Source organism: Protopterus annectens, chromosome 4.part0 (genome assembly GCF_019279795.1).
Source record: "Protopterus annectens isolate FY-2018-M chromosome 4.part0, PAN1.0, whole genome shotgun sequence".
NCBI lineage: Eukaryota > Metazoa > Chordata > Ceratodontiformes > Protopteridae > Protopterus > Protopterus annectens.
Window position 1 is genome coordinate 675,932,818 of NC_056733.1, and position 15,526 is coordinate 675,948,343.

Genomic DNA, 15,526 nt, shown 5'->3' on the forward strand with positions numbered 1-15,526 from the left:
GCCCTACTGAGGACGAGTCAGTTCTCCTGAAGGCTGTCAGGTCTCAACCCTCCATCTCTTGGGTGTCTCCGCCCTTCGATGAGCTCATGCAGCTGGTCTCTCGGAGGGCGTGGGTATCACCAGAGTCCATGGAGCCTGTTCCTTGGAGGCCTAATAAGTTTATTTCCACTCCAACAGATAAAACTTTTTTATCCAAAGGAGTCCCTGTTCTTGCCATGGTTGTGGCAGCGGCCACCAAAAAGGAAATGTATGAGACTTCCTCGTCTATTCATCCTCCTAATAGAGAGTCTAGGATCATGGATAGATATGGGAAACGCATGTTTAGTTCAGCGACTTTTACTCTGCATTCACTGAACTATTTGACCCATTTCACTAGGTTGCAAAGAGATCTTAAGGAGTTGGGAGATACTATTCAGGGTACTGTAGCTGCAAGGGCCTCTGACAAAGTTGCCGCCCAGCTTGCTACCCTAAACTCTATCGTGAACTCATCCATGCATCTCATATCATATGCAGCTGATGGAACGAGTAGGGCAGCGGGTACAGAAATTGCTCTCAGAAGACATTCCTCGTTGTGCATGTGTTCCTTCACGGAGCCCTTTAAGTCTGCATTCGTGAACAACCCTTTTGATGTCTCATTCCTTTTTGGGCCAAAAGTGAAGGAGACTTTGACCAGATGTGAACAGGAGGGAAAGACTTTGTCTGCCGTCGGAGTCTATTTTTTCACCCCCTACTCGGCCTTACCCCAAAGGCCAAAGGGGAGGAAAGATGTGGTTCCAGAAAACCCAAGGAGCCTTTCAGGACACACGTGGGGAACCCCCCTCTAGGGGCAGAGGAGGAGGTAATAATGGAAGACGCTGCCCTCGCAGCAGAGGGAGTCCGTAACGTAAGGGTGACAGATCACTTCTCTGGTCAGCCCTACCAACGCTCCTGAAAGGAGGCCCGACTGTCCTGTTCTGGAGGCATTCAGGGGTCGCTTATCTTTGTGTCCAGACGCCTGCCAAGATATAACAAAAGACAACTGTGTACAAAGTATAATTTCCAGTGGGTATTTCATACCTTTCTCCACCCCCCGCCCACAAGGAGAATCCTGGACGTTCCACCCAGTTACAGGGAACAAGCAACTATAGAGGTCCACAAGTTGCTAGAAAAAGAGTCATCCAGCCAGTCCCAGCAGACCAAACAGGATTCGGAACTTACTTCAAGGTTCCTTTTGGTTCCAAAGAAAATGGGACTGGAGACCCATTTTGGACCTCAGCAGACTCCACCAATTTGTGAAGAAAGAGAAGTTCCGGATGGTCACGCCACAGTTTATACTTTCCTTTTTAGGGAAAGACAATTGGATGTGCTCGATAGATCTCAAGGATGCGTACTACCAAATAAAAATGGCCAGGCCAAGAGATTACCTGCATTTCCGGCTGGGAGCCAGTCATTATCAATTTCCAGCCCTGCCCTTTGGTCTCACTACAGCCCGCAGAGTGTTCACCAAATGCATGGCAGTGGTCACGACTCACCTGAGGTGTCTAGGATTCCAGGTGTTTCTGTACCTAGACGATTGGCTCCTTACCGCCGCCACCAGGCATCAACTGATTCAGGCAAAGGAATACACTCTGACAGTCTGCAATCTCTTAGGCATTACAGTCAACTCAGAAAAGTCTACCTTGTTGCCATTGCAGTATATCGTTTTTATAGGGGCAGAATTAGACACTTCAACCACCACTCTAATTGAGAGAGTCTTTCTTCTTCGCCAGCATATCAGCACATTGGTATCGAAAGACAGAGCACCAGCCGCAGAAGTTCTAAAAGTATTGGATTTGATGGCTGCAGCAATCCTGGCCATACCATTAGCAAGGATGCATATGCGAATTCATCAGTGACTGTTGTTCACTCAGTGGTCTCATCAGGAACTTCCAATAAATCACACGATTTGAATTATGAATGCTTGCAAGAGAGATCTCCAGTGGTGGTTGACATTTCTTCATTTAACCATAGGACGCCCCTTTGTACTACCCCCTCCAATAGTCACCTTGACCTCGGACACTTCCCTGATAGGGTGGGGGGCATTTTCAGGGAAAGACTGCCCAAGGCACATGGATGGATCAAGAGTCACATTTGCATATCAGTGTTCTGGAGATGAGATCAGTACTTCTGGTGTTGCAGTACTTCCAGGACTCTCCTCCTCTATGAACGATTGCAATTCAGACAGACAATGTCTGTATATAAACAACAAAGACTATCAATATACAAAACCAAGTAATCAATATCAAAATTAAACTATATTAATCAATAGCTTAAAATATATTAAAGTTCATAGTCTTTAAACAACATCACAATGTTACGTTCATTCCATTGTTCCGTATGGATGCAAAGTCCCAAATTCATAATCAAATGCATTCCTTTTGTCTTAACATATTTTTTTTTGCCTATCAACATCATTATAATATAATGGAACATGTTCCAGACAGACACTTTTATATTCTCGAGTTTATTTTTTTTTTTTAACATAATAATATGTTCTTTTTATCCTATCTGCTATTTTTTTTTTCCTCTCAATATAATATTTTTTTACAATCAAAATATGACACCACACAACACCTTTGCTCATACATGTATATTTGCCTTTCATTTATTATTCACTTCATTTTACAACATGTTTACATATAGCATTTTTTCCAAAGGGGAATGTTCCAAAATTCTTCACAACATTTAATTCATTAGTACAAGGCTTTCATATGGTAAATATTTAAATATCAATTTTACTTTTTATAGCCTCTCCTAATAAGCCAATCATAATAGAATTGAGTCTTTTTTTATTTCTCAAAAATTCCCCATAGGATGGCTGACAATGGGGATGGGGGGGCAACAAATCCACTCCCCACATTTTCCTCATTTTTTCATCTATGAATACTAGTATATATATATAGCCATTATTGCCCCCTGCTTAAATATCCAAGAAATTAACAATGTCTGTAGTCTGGTACCGGAACAAGCAAGGGGGAACCAAGTCTTATCCCCTTTGCACGAGTGGTCCCTCAAGAAAGGGATTACTGACAGGATTTTCCGCAAATGGGGCCAGCCTTTACTGCAACCTTTTTGCCAGCCACATCATCCCGAAATGCAGAAGCTACTTTGCCCTGATTCCTCCTCCGGGAGAAGCCCCGAGAGACGCACTCGTATGCGATTGGCCCCCGGGTCTCCTCTATGCTTTTCCACCCATCCTGTTGATACCCAAATTTCTATAGAATGCAAAATCACTAAGAAGGGCCATCATTCTTATAGCCTCTCATTGGCCATGGCAGATTTGGTTCCCATTTCTTCATCATCATCTCTTGGAGGATCCATGGATTCTGGACCCAGTTCCGGATCTTCTGACACATCCATCGAGGGACCTCCATCCTTCCTTGCAGTCACTTAAGCTGACAGCTTGGCTGCTCCGGTTCCCCTCATAGCCAGGCTTCATAACTTTTCCAATGAGACGAAACAGATCCTTTTGTCTTCCCATAAGCCGTCAACTAGAAGATTATATCTTAGTAAGAGGAAGAAATTTTCCATATGGTCTTCTAAGCAGAACATTGATCCTTATCAAGCCCTCTTGACATCCATACTAGAATTCTTGACTATGATCTTTAGTAAAGAAGCTGCAGCCGCAACAGTTCGGGTTCAGTTGGCTGCTATATCTAACTTTCAACTCGGAGCTGACGGGCTAAACATAATGTCCCACAAGTTATCCAAGGCCTTTCTCAAAGGAACGTTTCATATGAGGCCTCCAGTGAAAACTCCTTATTCTCCTTGGAATTTAAACTTTATGCTGTCTCTCATAATTCTCCCCCCATTTGAACCAGCATCATCTTGTGATCTCAAATATTTGTCATGGAAAACCATATTTCTGATAGCTATTACTTCTGCCCGCAGAGTGTCAGAACTTCAAACTTTATCTATCAGCCCCACTTGTTTGAGTTTCCATGCTGATAAGAGTATCTTTTAGGACAAATCCCTCCTTTTTGCCCAAAATTTTTCAGAATCTAACATCGGCCAAGTCATTGAGTTACCAGTTTTCTTCCCTAACCATTCCAGTAAATTGGAGTATATGCTGCACAAACTTGATGTTCACAGACAGCTCAGATTTTATTTGGACAGAACAAAAGATATCAGGAAATCAGACCAGCTCTTCGTGTCATTCTCTGAAGCCAGAAAAGGTAGGCCAGTGGCTAAAACAACTCTTTCTAAATGGCTATTTGTTTATTCAGCTGCTAATCTGCCTTTACAATGCAAGATTAAAGCTCACTCAACCAGAGCAGTTTCTACATCTTTTGCATTCCAAGCCAAATTGCCCCTTGATAACATTTGTGCTGCAGCCACTTGGTCTAAACCTCATACTTTTATCACTCATTACAAAGTTGATAAGGCCTCCAAGGACAGGGCTTCATTTGACAAGACAGAACCAAGCTTCTCTAAATACCCAAAATGAGATGGAGCAGATCCTTTCTCAGTCCGCGAGCTCACTAGATCGATGTATCAGCTTTCTGTTACCAATCTCCCACGATTTGCAGGACATTAAAGATATTTCCCAGAATTGAAGTGTTATTAAGCAACCAAGAGATAAAATACTCCTTGGGAAAAGCCCCACTATTTATACATAAAAGAATGAAGTCTCTTTGATTCTCTTTTGAAAATAAGGACTACCCCTTTTTGTTTGACACCAGCACGACTGGTGATAAAGCCCGTAGCATGGATCCTTGTGGGAATTGCGTTTCTTGTGATTTCATTTACAAAGGGACCTGTTTCACATTTAAACATTGTAGCAGAACTATCTTGTTCAGCAACTACTTTGACTGCAATATGATGAATGTAGTTTATGCAGTGGTATGCTCTACTTGTTTTGATTTTTATATTGGGAAAACTTCAAGAAAATTGTTCAGCCGCATTAAAGAGCACTGCGCAGCAATTCGAAACAAGGACTTTAAAAATGCATTGGCTAAGCATAGTAACCACTTTGTTGGCTTTGTCAGATTTTATTTTTGGAAAAATGTACTTGTTTTATGGAGATGTGGACACTTTTGTAGATGTTAGAGCAAAATGCGGAGTCCAGCCCAGGCTTAAATGAGAGTCTGAATATCAAATGCTTGCTAAGGTGACGAATAACCACGGGGCATGTTGTTTGTTTTTTTCCTTTGTTTTTTACTGAAAGTAATTTTATTACCATGTTTACTATTTATCCAAGACATTTAAGAACTTTATTATTACAGACTGCCAAACTTGACTGACTACTGTTTAACTTTTTGGTATTTATGACCTCCATTGCCTGTATTTATACATCTTGCTTACTACTTACTGTCTTATTTTATCCTATTTTATCTGAAGAAGTTCTGAACACTGAATAAAGAACAAAAGCGCTCAAAAACTGTTTGGCTTGGTACTTGTCTCAGCATAGTTTGAGAAGTTTTATTTGTATTTATTTTGAATTTCAGTTTCTTCTTTTTCTTAAGACTTCTTAGTGTTTTATATCTATATCTATATCTATATATATATTTCACACGCACATGTATGTACGTGTGTATATACACACACACACACACACACACATATATATATATATATATATATATATATATATATATATATATATATATATGTATATATACATACATACCACACACACACACACACACACACTGATTGGGTGTAGTGTGGGTAGTGTCCAAGCCAGAATTTTGTTTGGATTTCGGTGCAAACCCATTTTTAGAATTGGCTGAATCTTAAGAGGTCTGTGATTAGCTTACTTCAGTGAAAAGTTGTTACATAAGCTGCTTGGGGTAATTCCTGTTAACAAATAGGTTGCTTAGGAAGCTTCCTTCCGTAAAGAAAGTTTCATCATTGCTTACAGTACGTGATAATCTGATGAATTGTCCCTTGTCAATGTTCTTTTTCATAAAAAGGGGATGCTGGCTGTTAACATGCGTAAATAATTTCCTTGACTTTTTTTTACAGAAAATATTGGATTCACAGATAAGGGAATTAGTGTTTAAAGAGATTTCCGTATCTTGGAATTAAACTTTTGTACCTCAGCCTGAAATGGTGAAATTAAGAAAAGGAATGCTGTTGGAAAGGGAGTGGATGAAAGAATCACGTTATTGCTGTGTGCCCTGCCAAACAAAAAAATATGTCATCTGTGTAATAGCGATATAATTTAATTTTATGGACATCCAGCAGGTGGCTGAGGGCATTAGTCTCCCATGCACTTAACACAAGATTAGTGAAAGCAGGGGCCATTTTGGAATCCCATACCCACTCCTCTGACGTGTTGATGTATAACATTGTTGAAATGGAAAAAGTTATTTATTTATTTGACATTTGTTAACTGATTTGGTCCAACTGAGCCAGTGGCCCATTTTCAGTGGAGACCCAAGGAGAAAAGCTCCAGAGATTTTACAGACACCAAGAACAAATTTTAACATTGTTAACAATTAATAAAAACATAGTTCAGATACCAGTAGAAATTACATCATCATCTTCTTTCGGCTGTTCCCGTTAGGGATCGCTGCAGCGGATCATCTGTTTCCATTTCTTCCTGTCCTCTGCATCTTGCTCTGTCACACCAACCACCTGCATGTCCTCTCTCACCACATCCATAAACCTTATCTTAGGCTTTCCTCTTTTCCTGTTACCTGGTAGCTTCATCCTTAGCATCTTTTTCCCAATATACTCTGCATCCTTCCTCAGCACATGTCCAAACCAACGTACTCATGCCTCTCTGGCTTTGTCTCCAAACCTTCCAACCTGGGCTGACCCTCTAATATACTTATTCCTAATCCTGTCTACCTTCGTCACATCCAGTGCAAATCTTAACATCTTTAACTCTGCCACATCCAGTTCTAACTCCTGCCTTTTTGTCAATGCCACTGTCTCCAACCCGTGTAACATAGCTGGTCTCACTACCCTCTTGTAGACCTTCCCTTTCACTCTTACTGGTACTCGTCTGTCACAAATCACTCCTGACACACTTCTCCACCCACTCCGTCTTGCCTGTACTCTCTTCTTCACCTCTCTTCCACACTCACCATTACTCTGAACTATTGATCCCAAGTATTTAAACTCATCCACCTTCGCCACCTCTACTCCTTGCATCCTCACCATTCCTCTACCCTCTCTCTCATTTACACACACATATTTTGTCTTAGTCCTGCTGACCTTCATTCCTCTTTTCTCTAGAGCATATCTCCATCTCTCCATGGACTCCTCCTCCTGTTCTTTACTCTCACTACAGATTACAATGTCATCTGCAAACATCATAGTCCACGTGGACTCCTGTCTGATCTCGTCTGTCAACCTGTCCATCACCATTGCAAATAAGAAAGGGCTTAGAGCTCATCCTTGATGTAATCCCACCTTCACCTTAAACGCATCCGCCATTCCCACCGCAGACCTCACCGCTGTCACACTATCCTCGTACATATCCTTTACCACTCTTGCATACTTCTGTGACACTCCCGACTTCCTCATACAATACCACAACTCCTCTCTAGGCACCCTGTCATATGCTTTCTCTAAGTCTACAAAAACACAATGCAACTCCTTCTGACCCTCTCTGTACTTCTCCATCAACACTCTCAGAGCAAACATCGCATCTGTACTGCTCTTTCCTGGCATGAAACCATACTGCTGATCACTAATCATTACGTCCCTTCTTAACCTAGCTTCCACGACTCTTTCCCATAACTTCATGCTGTGACTGATCAGTTTACACCCTTTGTAGTTACTACAACTCTGCACATCACCCTTATTCTTAAAAATCGGTACCAAAACACTTTTTCTCCATTCCTCAGGCATCCTCTCACTTTCCAAAATTTCATTAAACAATCTGGTTAAAAACACCACTGCTATTTCACCTAAGCACCTCCATGCTTACACAGGTATGTCATCTGGGCCAGCAGCCTTTCCATTCTTCATCCTCTTCATAGCTATCCTTACTTCCTCCTTGCTATGTAAATACCAGTAGTAATACAATTACAGGTAATTGAGATGTACAGAAAAAATGTGAACAAGATAAAAATACATATAGCCGATGTTTTTTTTTTTCTATCAGACAAGTAAAAAATAGAAACGAAAACGTACCTCAAAAACAAGAGAGTTACATAGAGCTAGGTATGAGATACGTCTATGTCACTGTAATTGCCTAGCTGAGTGTAGTTTATTACTGGCTTGGGAGAGGATGAAGAGGTGGTGTAATGGGTTAGGTAGGGTCATAACAGGGACAAGACTTTATGCTAAGTAAATGTAGTCTAAGCTCTTTTTTGAAGTGCTTATGGTGGGAGATGGTTCTTGTATGTGAGGGGAGTTTGTTCCATGTTTAGGCTATGCTGCATTTGTAAAGTAGTTTTATAAAAGATTTGTTGGGTTTATAAATATCAAGGAGTTGTTGATTTGATGTACGGAGTGTGGTTTGGGGTATAATAGGAAACCAGGGAGGAGAGAGAGAGGCAGGATGTAGGTTTGTATAGAATAGATTGTATGATTTGAAATTGAGACATTTGGAGTTGTTGGGGGAATTCTAGCCATTTAAGAGAGTTGAGTGCCAGGCAGTAGTGTGTGTTTTGTGGAGAGTTAGTGTCAAATCTGGCTACTTTATGGTAAGTTTGTTGGAGTTTGGAAAGATATGTGGAGTGAATGGAGGTGAGAATAGGGGCTCCATAGAGAAGGGAGGGAAGGAGGAGAGACTGCGCTACTGAGAGTCTAGCTTTGAGTTAAGAAATTCCTTATTTCAGTAAAGTTGGGCAAGTTTTTGATGTTTTTTTTTTAATATTTTGCTGAATATGGAGATTAAATTTAAGTTCATCATCGGTAATTGTGCCTAGGAACTTAGTGTGGGGTTCAGCTAGGATGGGGGTCGTGTTAAGGGATGTGAGAGAAAGAGGTCGAGGAAAGAATAGTAGGAGGTTAGATTTTTTTTTTAGATTTAAGATGAGCTTATTTTTGGTAAGCCACGTTTCAATGGACAGGAAGGATTTTTGGGTTTGTTTGTGGAGGTCAGATAAGTTGTCAGAGACAGAGATAAGTGTAGAATTGTCGGCGTATTGAATGAGGGAGGACTGTTTACAGGACGTATGGAGGTCATTTATGAAGATAATTGAACAGGAGGGGGCCTAGGATGGATCCTTGGAGGTCACCAAATTTTATGGGTAGAAAGGAGGAGCAGGAAGTGAGCCATCTGACAGATTGCTGCCTGTTGGAAAGATAGCTGGTAAACCAGGAGAGAGAAGTGGAGAGATTTAGATCTTTGAGTTTAGAGAGGAGTAAGGGGTGGGAATCTGTGTCAAAAGCTTTGGAGAGGTCAAGGAAAAGACAGGATACAAGTTTGTTGTTGTCGTGGAGTACAGTGTAAATAAGGTTACAAATAGTCTCTATCTTGGTGTTGGAAAAAGCAGAACGTTGACTAAGTAATGTTTTCAAGTATTCCAGACCCTCTTTATGTGGAATATTAGTATAAAGGGACTGTGTCCAATGTAACAAGCAGTCAGTCCGCTTCAGTGGGTTAATGAAGGTAGAAGTCATTGAGGAATGCCCAGGAGTCTGTTAAGTAAAATTATGTGGTTTGGACCACCGGATTTAGAAAAGAATCAATAAATTCAGCAGTTTTCTCAGTTTTAGTTCTTTTGTTAGACACAGTGTGTCTAAAAGGTGGATTTGATGCATCTTTGTGCATTTTGGGATGCCAAAATGTTTTCCAAGGCATGAAAATAGAACAGACATACTGAAACTCTTCAAACGTAATAAGGTTGTCACCCGGGGATCACTTCTGTGGCTCTGCTTGACAGGGGCACAGGAAAATAATTTTCTTGGGTGGCGACAGCCAGGGTACATTTTTGGCTAGGCTTATATAGGCCCTAGGGCCAATAGTCTAGTACCTACCTATGAACCTATGTTCTAATTGTTTCAACAGTCTGTATGTGGTAGCAAAGTTACTGTTACATTTTTAAGATCCACAGCCTTGTAATATTCATTCTAAGCAGGTCCGCTTCAATTTTGCTGATGTAGTGAGGCTATTCCATTAAGACTATTCTTGTACCCTTGTCTGCTCTCATAATGCGGAGACTCTTATTTTCAAGATCTCAAAGTGCTTCCTTTTCTTTGTGTAAAAGGTTAAACCATTTATATGTTTGTGTATATATATATATATATATATATATATATATGTGTGTGTGTGTGTGTGTGTGTGTGTGTATATATATATATATATATATATATATATGTGTATATATATATATATATATATATATATATATATATATATATATAGGTTTACTTTCATTAGTTCGAATGGAAAAACATTTGCCATCTGAAATAACGAAAAGTTAAACCGAAATGAAACATTTTGAGCATACACAATGTCGCCCCAAGTGATCGACACAATGTTAAGTTGTCTGTCTCGCCTTCATTCTTGCTGGTTGAGCTGGTTGGGTTCGGAGCCAATCCTCGGCTCCGACTCGGCCATCTACTAAAGCTCGAGAGCTGTTTACTGGCTCGAGGCCTCCCCATATCCCACAATGATTGGCGCAAGATACCCATATCCCGTTTGCCGCTTCAGCTACGAGGTTGCGTTTTTACTGGCTCAGGTCGTATTAATCTTTTTTGGTCTTATTAGCTTAAAATCTTCCTTTGTTTTTTCTTGTATATAGTTAGTCTTTCCCCTTTTGTATAATTAGACTGTGTATCCCCTAGTTTGTCCCACTCAGGAAACTCGTTTTTTGTTAGAGAGTTTCTACTCTCTCCCCCCCCCCCCTTGTTTCTTCTCTTCATTGGCTAACCCCACCCTTTTTTGTACCTAATAGGAGTAGTGTTTAGCCTAGTAATATTTGTATATATTTTTATTAGTGGATAGTTTTTGTTGTTATTCAATGTGGTGTGATAGTTTTTGATTGTTATTATTGTTAGTTTAACTAGTGCGGGTGTGTGACTGTTCCTGTGTGCCTTGTTTGAGCACTAGTTTCATTTTCTTTCTTTGGTATCCCCTTCCAGTATGTCCAAGGATACCAAAGTTTCAGGCTTCAAGAAGTGTGACTCGTGCTGTCAGAAGATGTCTCTGACGGACGGTCACACTTCTTGTGTTTATTGCTTGGGTTCCCTACACCTGCAGGACTCCTGCTCGGTCTGTCACGCCTTCAGCCCGAGAGTCCTCCAGTAGCGTAGGAACAAGCTTATTTTGAGAGGCTTACTTAAGCCAGAGAGATCCCCGGCTAAGCCTCAGTCGGGGAAATCCTTAAAGCCCGCCAAGCCGTCGGCTCCTAGCTTGGAGCCGTCGCCGGGCAGAGCATCTGCCTCCTCTTCAGTTCCGGCTGGAACCAACATCTCTGAACCTCAGTCGGCTCCGACTTTAGTGTCGGAACCGTCTTTGGGCCAAAAACGTTCTAGGTCCCCTTCCCTAGAATCTGTTCGTTCGGCTCCGAGGTCACCATTGCTTCAGTCTGAACTAAGCCATAGGTCCCACTCCTCTCGGTCCTCCAGGCTATCCGATCATGACTTGGAGAGGGTGGTCAGTAGACTCCTTAAATCGCAGGCCCTGGCCAAAATTTTAACCAGCCCTTCTCAACAGACTGTGGCTGTCCCTGTGTCTTCAGCAGTTCCTCCTCCGACTCCCCCTTTGTGTTCGGAGCCGGAGCTGGTTGGGGCTCGAATCTTGGGAACGTCAGAGCCGATACCACACCTTTCAGCTCCTTCGTCGGCTCCGATCTCTTCATTGGTTCCTTCCTTGGAGGGATCTGGGCACCGGGACTCCCTCGTCAGCTCCGAGGGGGCAAGTGACATCGGACCCTTGTCCGACCCCGTTCTTCCTCTCGGGGCTTCGGCGCAGGTGAGCTCAGCTCCGACATCGGCCTCGGAGCCATCCCTCTCGGTGCCGGGAGGAGTTCACGTCTCTTCGGAGCGGGGACCTTCTGCTCTGCCTGATAGGGGTGTCTTCGAGGTCATGAGGAGCGTGCTGACTCCTGAGTCGGCTCCTCGATTGGTCCCGTCGGCTCCTCCCCCCCATGGTGCCTGCATCAGTCTCCACCCACCCTTCTGACCCCAAGCGTGGAGAACAGATGCTCCAGGTCGCCCCACTGGGCGTATCTTCCTCTTCCGAGGCCTCTCCTGATCATTCAGAGGAGCCCCCTCAGAAGAGAAAATGTAAGAGGAAACATGTCGACTCCCCCGAGTCAGTCACATCTGATACTGACTTGGAGGATTCGGAGGGGTCCCCAAGATCCCCCTCTGAGGATGTCTCTTTTTCAGACATCCTAGAGATCCTTAAGCAGAGGGGGAACTGGACTGCCCTTAACCCTTCCGAGGACGAGTCGGTATACCTGGACGTGTTTGGTTCTCGCCCTTCCACCTCCTGGGTGTCTCCACCCTTCGACCCGCTGATGGAAGTAGTGGCTCGAAGGACGTGGTCAGCCCCAGACACAGAGGAACCAACTCCCCGCAGGCCCACTAAGTTCATTACAGCCCCACCCAATAAACAATTTTTGACAAAAGGTGTCCCCGTTGATGCCATGGTGGTTGCAGCAGCCACGAAGAAGGAGTTGGCTGACCCTTCAGTGCCTGTCCATCCACCTAATAAAGAGTCCAGGACAATGGACAGGTACAGGAAGCGGATGTTTTCCTCAGCGACCTTTTCCATGCGGTCGCTGAATTATCTGTGCCACTTCACCCGCCTTCAAAGGGATCTTCTCAGGGAACTGGGTGATACCCTTCAGGATCCATCAGCTGCGGGGGCTCAAGATAAGATTAACTCCCAGCTGGCGACCCTTAACTCAATCGTCAACTCCTCCATGCGGCTCATTTCTTATGCAGCCGATGGGGCGAGTAGGGCCGCAGGTACAGGCGTGGCTTTGAGAAGACATGCCTGGATGCGGTTATGTAACTTTGCTGACCCCTTTAAGGCATCCTTCACTAATACCCCCTTCGATGGTTCGGCTCTGTTTGGACCACAGGTGAAGGATACCCTTACTAGGTGTGAGCAGGAAGGCAAGACTCTCTCTGCCGTGGGAGTCCATTTTTCTACTCCCTCTAGACCATACCCCAAAGGTCAGAAGAGTGGGAAAATGTGGTTTCGGAAACCCCAGGGAGTCGTGCCTGACACATGTGGTGAGTTTCCCTCCAGGGGCAGAGGAGGGAACAATAATAGATACCGCCTGAGGGGCAGAGAGGGTCCGCAAAATCAGGGTAGCAGAGAATCTTTCTCTGACAAACCCTTTCAGCACCCCTGAGGGGCTGCCCGACTGTCTACCTTCGGAGGCAGTTGGGGGAAGATTGTCACTGTACCCAGAAGCCTGGCAATTCCTCACACAAGACAAATGGGGTACGGTCTATCACATCCGAGGGTTACAAAATCCCCTTTGTCCACACCCCTGTACAAACAACCAAGTCCCTTCCAGATGTTCCACCCGGTCTAAGGGAACAAGCAGTGCCAGAAATTTCAAAACTGCTAGAAAAACGGGCCATCCAGCCAGTCCCAGCAGATCAGCAAGGATCCGGAATTTACTCCAAGTTCTTTTTGGTACCAAAAAAGACAGGGGACTGGAGACCTATTTTGGATCTCAGCAGGTTAAACAAATCTGTTCAAAGAACGAAGTTCCGGATGGTCACGCTTCAGTCCATTCTATCCTTTTTGGGTCAGGACAATTGGATGTGCTCCATAGACCTTCAGGATGCGTACTACCATATCAAAATGGACAGGCGCTCCAGAAGGTTTCTCCGCTTCCGGCTGAGAGCCAGTCACTATCAATTCAGAGCCCTGCCCTTTGGTCTCACCACAGCCCCCAGGGTGTTCACCAAATGCATGGCAGTGGTTACGGCTCACCTGAGATGGCGAGGATTCCAGGTGTTTCCATATCTAGACGACTGGCTCCTTATTGCTTCCACCAGGCATCAGCTACTGCGAGCCAGGGATTATACCATCCAAACTTGCTCCGAGCTAGGTATTTCAATAAATTTCGAAAAGTCTGCATTGTCGCCTTGCGTCAGTCTATAACCTTTATAGGCGCAAGATTAAATACAAAAGATCTGTCTGCAAAACTTCCTCTAGACAGAGTGTCAGACATTCGCCGACATGTGCAGGTCTTACTACAGTGCAAAAGGATTCATGCCAGATCTGTATTAAAAACGTTGGGTCTCATGGCAGCAGCAATCATACTAGTTCCCCTGGCTCGTTTTCACATGAGGATTCTTCAGTGGATGCTTTTTACCCAATGGTCCTTTCAACAACTTCCGATGTCTCACAAGATAATAATCACTCAATCATGCAAAGACCACCTGGCGTGGTGGATGGTCTCCCCTCTAGTACTCCAGGGCAGACCGTTTGTTCTTCCTCCTCCTCCTGTTGCCACGGTGACCACGGATGCCTCCCTGATAGGGTGGGGAGGGGGGCATTTTCAGGGCAGGACTGTCCAGGGCACTTGCCAACCTCTAGAGTACCACCTACACATAAATGTCTTGGAGATGAGAGCGGTGCTTTTAGCGTTGCAAGCTCTTCAGGACTCTCTACCCACCGGGACTATTGCAATTCAAATAGACAATATGTCTGTAGTGTGGTACATCAACAAGCAGGGCGGAACCAAGTCCTATCCCTTATGTCGAGAAGCACTCGGACTCTGGCAGTGGGCGATCTCCTGTCAACGGTTTCTGATAGCAACGCACATCCCCGAGAAGTCCAACGTCATAGTGGACAGGCTAAGTAGAGCTATTCTCATGCCTCACGAGTGGTCTCTCAGTCAGTCAGTAGCAGACAAAATTTTCCGCAGATGGGGTCAACCTTGCTGCGACCTTTTCGCAACTCCTCTCAACAGCAAGTGCGACGATTTCTTCACTCTCTTCCCCCTTCCCGGGCACTCCCCCAGAGACGCTCTAGTTCACGATTGGCCCTGGGGCCTTCTCTATGCATTCCCACCTTTTCCCCTAATTCCCAAACTAATTCAGAAAGCGACCGCATTGGGGTCCAGGATGATCCTCATTGCCCCTTACTGGCCTCGACAAATTTGGTTGCCATTCCTGCATCGTCACCTACTGGAGCAGCCTTGGAATCTGGACCCAGTGCCAGACCTCTTGGTCCATCATAGATTCATAGATTAGTACTAAGATAACTGCCCTTGTAAGTCTAGCCAATTATCCCTTGTGAGACTCAAACCCTGCACCTTGTGTTTGTAAGGCAAACACCTTAACCATTAGGCCACCCTCCCAACAAAATAAATGTTTATTTTCCCTTCTGTGTATTCAAATCCTGCACCTACTACTCATGAGGCTGTACCTCTACCCATTTAGCTATGAGGATATGTGAGGATTATCAGTCAGGCGGGCTGCACCAATCCCTTCAGTCTCTCAACCTCACAGCTTGGTTGCTCCACTTCCAACCTTAGCCAGGCTTCCACATATTTCTCAGCCGGTGCGTGAAATCATCCTTTCTTCGCACAAATCTACCACCAGGAAGACTTATGCTAGTAAGTGGAAACGTTTCTCTTTCTGGGCAGAGGCTAGGAATATAGACCCCTTTACAGCCCCT

The 15,526-nt window shown here is 43.9% G+C and overlaps 1 protein-coding gene across 1 annotated transcript in view; it reads left to right on the forward strand.

The window, feature by feature from the left end:
* Nucleotides 1-15,526, forward strand: part of ANAPC7 (anaphase promoting complex subunit 7) — a 1,515,510-nt gene that overhangs the window by 1,156,440 nt on the left and 343,544 nt on the right. The window lies entirely within an intron of this gene.